Genomic DNA, 9,509 nt, shown 5'->3' on the forward strand with positions numbered 1-9,509 from the left:
CCCTGCAGAACCCAGTCACAGTTTCATTTACTTCAGCATCACATCAATATTATATTAGTGGACATTCATTAAAAAAATAGATACAAATAAAGCCTATTTTGTTACGTTTAAGGAGATCCTCATTCTTCCAGATCGTGTTGTTCCAGGAAAATGTTCCAAAAGGAAACTAGAGTTTAAGATTATGTTTGGAAATCTCCAGGTCAGAACAACTGAGATGCAGGATCACCTAAACAAAACACAGAAGAGAAGAGCCACAGAGAGATGCAGAGGGATGACTATCATGATGGACAAAAAGTCTGAAGTCAAATTAAAAACTCAAAACATCTTACCAAAATGTACATCAAATAGCCAAGAGAGATACAAAATACTGTTAAATAGGAGTGTAATGAATAACTGAATATTGGATTCTTACTCCCAAAATCCAACTAGATTTATCTTTGAGGCATGTTTTGTAATCGAATCGATCCATACCAGTATAAAATCATTCCAAAATGAAATAAATAATTTATAATCAATCATCATCCCTTTTTTTTACACTCACTCCAGCTAGCTTAGAGCCCCTCACGTCCTCACTCTAACATTAGTGGAGCAACAAAAATGGCGAGCAATAGTGGAGCTATCATCCTGCCGAACAGTTTTAAGCCAAATGTCAGCCCAGGCGAGGCAAATGAAGACATTCATGTATTTGTCTGCACGTGGAGGCATCGGAATGAAGCAGAGCAGGGCGTGGAATGGGTGCCGAAGGAAGCACCTGCATCACTGCTACAGGCTTTTTCCCAACAAAATGTTTTCATCTGCTCCTGAGTCACCTCAATCTATGTTCAGAAATGCAGTCTTAAGCTTAATTTTCTTTGTATTTGTCATCCATCATGAGAAAAATGCCAGAAGAACATGTTAAAACACCAAAAAACCCAAACGGTTTTATCCGAAAATTGAAAATTGTCTGAAAAATATGGTAAGGTTCACTTTATTTGCTCTGATTTACATTTAGTTGGTTCGGTTTACCATTTTATAGTTGAGAAGCTCTAACAACAGTCTTAATGTCTATGTTTATTTATGCCCCCAAACAACATGTTATGCTAATTATAACAGAGGCCTGTTCACCCCCAAGAAAACAGAGCTGAAATTGTCCACCAAGTTTTGAAAATTGGAATCAAGCGAGTTAAAACAGGGCAGTAAAAACTGATAGAGGGATTCATAGCAGACAAGAACATCTTTTTAAAAAAAGAGCATGAATACCTACATTTCTGTGCTAATCCTTTCATCTCACTATCCATCCATGCTTACTGCAGTGATCCCAAATTAGCACACAGAGATGCTTTGTAGAGACAGAGCCTCTGAAAATAGACTTGCACTCTGAAAAACTTTATAAATATCCATCACAGGAGCCGAGGCCTGCTGCTCCCTGGTCTGCCTTTTGGCCTCAATGTGCTTTCCTTGAATACAATAAATATTGTGTTTTTCTTGAACAGTAACACTTATCGGATGAGTGGGGGACAATTGTATAGATGGTGATGTGTTCCTATTGCACTTTCGCATATGGAGTGCAAATTGTTTGCTTTTTCACTTTTAATTAAACTAAAAGAAAACAAAATCCAGTCAAGAAGAGGGTTGCTCGGAAATACTCCAGGTGATCGTGGCCATAAGCAAAAGAAATCTGAATCAGGTGAACTTTTTTTATAGACATCTTTCAGCAACCGGTTTGAGATTTATCCCAGAAGCCCGTAAAGGAGGAAGAGGAGAGCCCCAGTGATATCCTCGGACCAAGGGCATCTTCTCAGGACAGGAGGGCAGAAGAGGAGTCTCCATGGGATTTGCTTTGTATGCACCTTTGGGGAAAAGGGCATCCCACTGCCCCCCTGAAAGGAAATGATGGTGAAGACTGTCACTGGAAAAAATGTCCCCAATGAAAGTGGGTTTTGTCCCAAATTCAGTGATTTTTCTGCATTTGGGTTCCGCAGTGGTGCACTCACAGTCCCTCTAAATTGTATCTTGTACTATTGTAAAAGTCTTTCTAGTGATCTTTTCATGATTACAAAGTTTTTAGCCAAAATATTTTTAAAAAAAATGTCGTTTTGTAGGACATAGTTTCTGCAGAGCATCAGTAGTTTACTAGAAATTTACCTCTGAGTTGTGGGCTTGACCCTTGCCCTCATTTTTCATCATCCTTTTCTTTACACTCTTTCTCATTAGCCTATGGCCCCTCACACCCCAAACCTAACATTACCGGTGCAACATAAACGGTGAGCAATATTGGAGCTATCCAGGCGTACAGTTTTGAGTCAGATGTAATTTCGGACAAGGACAACAAAGACGTACATGGATCTATTTGTCTGCAAGTGGATGCATCAGAATGGAGCGTTGCAGGGAGACTGTGGCCTGCTGATTGTACTTTCTCACTGCTACAGGCTTTTTTCCAACGTCATTTTTTTTGTCTGCTCCTGATCCATGACAATTTGAATACTGAAATACCCAGAAATGCAATTTTAAGCATGTATGAGAAAAATGCCATAAGAACATGTTAAAAACTCAAAGAGCACATAGATTTGTCATGGAACATTTTCATCTGGAATACTTGACCTGTCTGCTCCACTCAACTGAAAGTGATTTCATGAAAACATGGACCCCTATCTCCGCTTTACCAGTCTCACTGGTTCCATACTAAACAGTGTAATTGTTGACTAACTTTATTTTTGTTATTATTATTGTTGTTTTTTTCTATTTTCATTTGTTTTTATTTATTTTTTTAATAAGGAACTTTATTTTGGAATACACTTCTGCAAAAATGTACGTAATTGTGGACCAGTGTTGTGCTGAGCGATGTTTGAGTTTGTGAAAAACTATGCTTAAATGACAATAAAAATATATATTAAAAAAAAACACACAATTTTCCTCAGGGTGGGTCTTTGAAGAAGGGACAGTCAGCAATCTCTCTCTTATACAGTCAATGAGGGCAAACTCAGGAAGCCCACAGAGATGATTGAACTGAAGCAATCAATGTAAAAAATAATCTTCCAGAACATAAACTGTCATTGTGGTCTTCACACAGGGTTTTCAAACAAAATGGTGTAATTTGAGGCTGCAGCCGCATCCAGGCACTGCTTTGTGAATCTCTGACTGTTTCAGTTCTGTCCAGTTGCATCACATAAACTGGGGGGAGGGCTGGAGTTTTCTAGGCCAAGATGAGACCACAGGTCAGGAAACAAACATGAGCAGTTCTGGCAAGAATGAAAGTTGTAACTAATACGTCTCAGAGCTGAGGCTGGTCCTGGAGGGCAGACACGCTGTCTTCGGTGTATCACTCATATTATTTGACATTCCAATAATACAGAAGTAACTATGTAACTACAAACACAACAGTATTAGCAGCTACTTTCCAGCTTTTGTTATCATTGCTCCTGGAACATGCACCAAAAAAGGTTTTAATTGGGATTTATTTATAAAATCATTTTTGCAAACACAGAAATATGCCTTTATTAATAATAAATTAAAATAAAAATAAAACAAAAAAACAATAGTAAAAAAAAGGGTATTCTGCAATCTGTCAGGTCAGAAAAAAGAATAGCAACATATTGGAATATGACACACCTTAGAGCAATACAGAAAACAGTTTAGAACATAATAAAACTTAAATTGTTTGTTAAAATTGTTATTAAACCTGCATATACAGCATGGTTTAACTCAATCTGCTCTTATTACCAGGTATGGATGTTCTTATGTCTGTAACATTTGTAGCCTCATGTTAAGGAAAGCTGCTTTCACACCGTCACTGTCTTCTGCCTCTGATGAGCCACAGTCCACTCACTGTTCTGTGTGAAAGAAGGAGCCGTTCTGCAGCGCTGAGTGTACATCAACAGATCTCTGTTAAATCTCTGCAGACGGCCGCAGAGGCAGAACAGGTGCCGTTTGTACGGGTAAGATGGTGTGCCGCTACAGCCACACGGCGCTGCAATAACATATGATCAATGCCACAAGGCCCTGTGATAAAAAAGAAACAAATCTTCGTATTAACAGGAAACAGACAGTTTCTGACCACTTTTTTCTGTTATTTTTATCATGTGTGTGCAAAAGAAATTGCACAACATGAAAAACAGTTTGACCTGCAAAGGCTTCTGAATCTAGATTGCAGGTTTGTTTGGTTTCAATTGGAGTTTTTGCAATTTATTTTTCAATACATTAAAAGCAGAATAAAATATTTAATGAAAAAGTGAGAATCATCCGGATTTCATTTAGAGACAAATAAATGGATAAATAAATAAAAGTAAATCAGATTGAATTAGAAGAAAGGAAGGATGTTTTTCTTCAAAACAGAAACTCTAATAATACTACAGACAGTGATACCCATATTGGCTAATCAGCTCCCAGCTGCAAATCAATGGAATAGGCTGTTTTATGACGCCAGCTCTAGCAGCTCCGTCAGCACTTTTTAAAACAACCTACAGAGAGATTTAAAAGCTGCTGCAGTGCACACTTCCTGTGACTGTCTATTGCAAGGTTTTCATTGGTTGGTTTTTATATTTTTCTATGACATTTCTTTTTGTGCAACATTTTATCTAAGGTGTGTTTATGTGTGTCTGCGTGTGCAATAACCCCCCACGCCCCCTCCAAACACAAGCTCCTCCCCCATTTCAGAGCCGATTGCATCACTAAGCATCACACCCCCAATGATGTAATTGATACATCAGATTAACTTTTGATGTCAAATGATGTCACATGACTTCAAATGAAAACATTTGATGTCAAATGATGTCATATGATTTAACATTATCTGTCATGAGTTAGTGTTAAAAGTTTACAAATAGGAGCAAAAACCTTGAGATTCTGATCAATTGTTGCACGCAAGTTTCGTATATCGCAAAGAACAAAGTACCAAGTTTAACAAGTGTCTTTGTTTACAAATAACCTTTGCTGTCAAACTGATTAGAATTTTCAATAAAAAGTATCATGGAATCATCAAGACACCGTTCTGTCCGAAAATCCCTAAAGAATTTTCAACTCAGCAATTTGGATTCTGTTGTGGAGAACGAGTCCACTTTTGAATTTGGGTTTCATTCTACTTTCATGGACTGGGATGACATTGACGAAGACAATGATTACTCTCCCCCCCCTTCTGATGATGAAGAGGAATTTCCTGAGACTCCAGAAACTCCTTACTATGATTATTCTCCCCTTTATAAAAATGAGGAGGAAGAATTTCCTGAACCAAAAAGACAGCAGGATTGGGAAAACCCCAAGCCAAAAACCTGCCCGCAAAACCAAACCTTAGGGTTGAAACCCTTAAGTATTGCTCCAATCGTCTCCTTTCGCCCAATTGCATTCTTTCCTGTGAAGCCGGTGTCTGTCCCTAAATCAACTCAGCCTGAGGGAATCAAACCTTTGGGAAAGGGAAAACAAACTACAACTGCTTTGGATGAGCCGACTTCAACATCTGAGTCGACCTCAGTGGAGAACGCAGAAGCACTTCAAGTAGAGAACACTGCTGTGAAAAGTGAAGTAGAGTGTCTGAAGGAGCTTCTCCAGCAGAAAGATCAGAAGCTGGCGGATGCTGAAAAGCTGAAAGCTGATCACTTTGAAGAGCAGATGAGCCACAAGACAGAACTTTTACCAAAAGCTGAAACCTCTTTGAGCCACATGACTGAAGCACAAAATAAGCTGGCTAAAGAAAGAGAAGAAAACACCTCCCTCAAGCAAGAAATGGCTGAACTAAGAAAAGCTCATGAGGAGGATAAGGCCGCCACTGAAAAGAAGTTTTTGGAATTGCTCTCTAAAAATGAGAAGAGCATGGAACAGTTAAGAGAAACTATCACAGAAAAAGAGACCATCATGAGCAAATTTGAAAAGGTCTCCAGGACAAGGATCGTAAAACTACTCGGTCAGATTGACGACCTAAAAATGGAGCAACAGAAGAAAGATTACATGCTGCGGGAAGCTGCTGGGAAAGCCGAACACCTTGAAGAACAGATGAGCCAAGAAAGACAGCAATGGCAGGAAGACAAGTCCTCCGTCTTACAAGAAATTGCTCATCTAAAGACAGCTCTGAAGGACAAGGAGACTGAGGTGACCAAATCTAAAAGAGTCTCCAAGAAAAAGAATGTCCAACTACTCCGTCAGATGGACGACCTAAAAGCGCAGCATGAGCAGGAACATTTGGACCTCACCAGCCAATTGGAAATGCAGAAAGAGTGTCTTCTAAACTACCATGAGCTGACATTAACAGAAGCATATAATCAGCTGGCTAAAGAAAGAGAAGAAAACCTCTCCCTCAAGCAAGAAATGGCTGAACTAAGAAAAGTTCATGAGGAGGAAAAGGCCGCAATAAAAAATTCTAATGCAGCCTCAAGTGGTGAGATCTTCAAGCTACAATGTCAGATTGAGGGACTAAAACGGGAGCACGAGAAGGAATTTACGGGTCTCATCAACAATTTTGAAAAGGAGAGAAAGGATCTTGAAGAACACTATAATAGGAAGTTAAATTCCCAAATGGATCAGATGGAAGGCGAAATAAAAAGATGTCAGGAGGAAAAAGACTCCCTGCTGGAAGAAATTGGTGAATTACAAAGAAATTGTGAGAAGCATAAGGCAGCATGTCACCGAACTGAAAATAAGGAGATGGAAAAATTACAAAGAACCATCAGAGAAAAAGATGCCATCATAAGCCAGTCTGAAGTCATTTGGAGCAAAAAGCTGGAGCAAAGAGACCAACAGCTTGAGACAATAACACAGGCCGCTCTCAAGAATAAAATGGACCTCAGCAGGGAAATACACCTGTTGCAAGAAAGGATTGAACAAGAGAGGATCAAAACAAATGTAGCCAAACTCAGCTTTGACCTGAAGGTAAAGGAGTCCACCAAATTAAGAGCTGCTTTGGTCCAGAAAGAACTGGAAGGCCAGAAGCAGCTGGAACAAGAAAGACAACAGCTGGAAGAAGAAAAGTCCACCCTTTCACAACAAATCGCTCACCTGAAGAAAGTTGTCAAGAAGAAAAAGACCATCATCAGAAAAACTCAAGAGGATTTCCAGGTCCAAATTCATCAACTACAGCAGCAGGTGGATGAGCTGAAAGAGAAGACCACAAAGAAAAGTGTTGGTCGGAGGTTCCTGAACCTGTTTAGAAGGTCTAGAAAAAAGGACTGAGTGGACCTCGACCACAGCCCCCCCCAACACAACGACCCTGGGGCGGTTGTGGTGTAGCGGTAGGGCGGTTGACCCCTGATCGTAAGATGCAGGTTCAATTCCTGCCCTGCACGCCCTTGTGTCAAAGTGTCCTTGGGCAAGACACTGAACTCCACCTTGCCTCTGGTGGAAGGTTGGCGCTAGATGTCAGCAGCGAGCCGCCACCAGTGTGTGAATGTGTGTGTGAATGGGTCTGTGACTGTAAAGCGCTTTGGACCTTCAAAAAGGTAAAAAAAAGCGCTTTATAAGTATACGCCATTGACCCCACACACACCAAGCCCTCACACACACTAAGCCCCCCCACAGCCCTCACACACACTAAGCCCCCCCCCACAGCCCTCACACACACCAGGCCCCCCCACAGCCCTCACACACGCTAAGCCCCCCCACAGCCCTCACACACACTAAGCCCCCACCACCCACACACATTTAGGCTTTGACTCTTTTAACACCTTAGATGGAGTTATGACCGTCCAAGAACGGCCAAACTGTAGGAAAAGCTCCAGTGTTAAAGAGTTAAACATTTAATTATTGTTGTGTGGGTAAAAACTGCTGTGGCTTTTTGTATATTGTATATTTTTGTATATTGTATATGTATATTTTAGTCTATTTTTTATTTTATTGTTTCAAAGGTAACTTTCCACGACACCCCTTTTACGCCTAGTTAGGTTTTCTTTAACTACTTTGGTTCTGTTTTACTTTTTATCTTAGTTTTTATTTTGTTTGGTGATAAAAAAAAATATTTTATTTTAGTGATAGCACAGTTATATTTTTGTCATAGGTTAGGCAAGTGTGTTCCCCCCCCCCGCCCTCCTTTTATCTAAACAGGGTTTTCTCCAGGCGCTCTGGTTTCTCCCTCTGTCCAAAAAAAATCCCCCCAAACTCTAGTCCCCTAATACTTAGAATAAAAATAAATAAAATGAAATAAAATAAAATAAATAGCAAACAAAAGCGTTTTTTAACTACAGGGTTTTCTCCAGGTGCTCTGGTTTCTCCCTCTGTCCAAAAAAAATCCCCCCAAACTCTAGTCCCCTAATACTTAGAATAAAAAATAAATAAAATGAAATAAAATAAAATAAATAGCAAACAAAAGCGTTTTTTAACTACAGGGTTTTCTCCAGGTGCTCTGGTTTCTCCCTCTGTCCAAAAAAAATCCCCCCAAACTCTAGTCCCCTAATACTTAGAATAAAAAATAAATAAAATAAAATAAATAGCAAATAAAAGCGTTTTTTAACTACAGGGTTTTCTCCAGGTGCTCTGGTTTCTCCCTTTGTCCAAAAAAAACCCCCTCAAACTCTAGTCCACTAATACTTAAAATAAAAAATAAATACAATAAAATAAAAAAATTAAGTGTTAAAGTTTTATGTATCTTAAAAGTAAAATTAAAAAGCAAAAAAAAAAAAAAAAAATCCCCCTCCTTGAATTGCCACCTTATCGCGGTGGAGGGGTTTGCGTGCCCAAAAAAAATCCCCATTTGATAGCCCCTGCCAGGGTCTATTGATGCAAGAGGATGGGCCAGACTAAGAGCAATTCACACAAAGAAAGAACAATGAAATGAGACATTATCATGGTTGAAGTTTACTCTGTCTATAGAGTTACCAAAGCCTTACCCTAAAACAGTGGTGGGCAGTTCTGGCCCCCAGGGGCCGGTGTCCTGCAGGTTTTAGAAATGTCCCTGTTTCAACTCACCTGATTTTAATAATAATCATCATCCACACATTAACTAGGTCTGCACAACTCTGTTAATGTCGTGTTTTTGTGGTTGTGTTAAAGCAAGGAAACACCAAAAACCTGCAGGGACACTGGCCCTGGAGGACTGGAATTGCCCACCTCTGCTCTAAAACAAAGCCCCAATGTGCCTCAGTCGCCGCTGTCCTTCCAGGTGGAAACCTTCTGTCTGCAGGTAAAAATGGGCAAATCTGTCAAATCAGTCTCGGTCTGAAACTACAAACAGAATCCAAAGTAAAAATACTTCCAAAGCAAACGGTCAGGAATGAGATTTTTCACCTGTGTGGATGGTTGCTTCACTCTCAGATTTTCTAAAGAAATGAGTCAGAGTTAGAACAGTTTCATCACTAAATGTGCAGCTGTGCGTTTCCTAAACACATACGTGCGGTGGCCCAGAAGGGTCACAACACTACACAAAATAACAGAATAAAAATCGACACAACAATAAACAATTAACTCAAAATACAACACAATAACTCACAACACAACAACTCACAACACGAATCAATAACTCTCAACACGAAACAATAACTCACAACACAACACAATCTCTTATATTAAGAAAAATCATTAAGCAACACTTCTTTATGCTTAGCACCACCATTCTG

Source organism: Oryzias latipes, chromosome 21 (assembly GCF_002234675.1).
Source record: "Oryzias latipes chromosome 21, ASM223467v1".
NCBI classification, from domain to species: Eukaryota; Metazoa; Chordata; class Actinopteri; order Beloniformes; family Adrianichthyidae; genus Oryzias; species Oryzias latipes.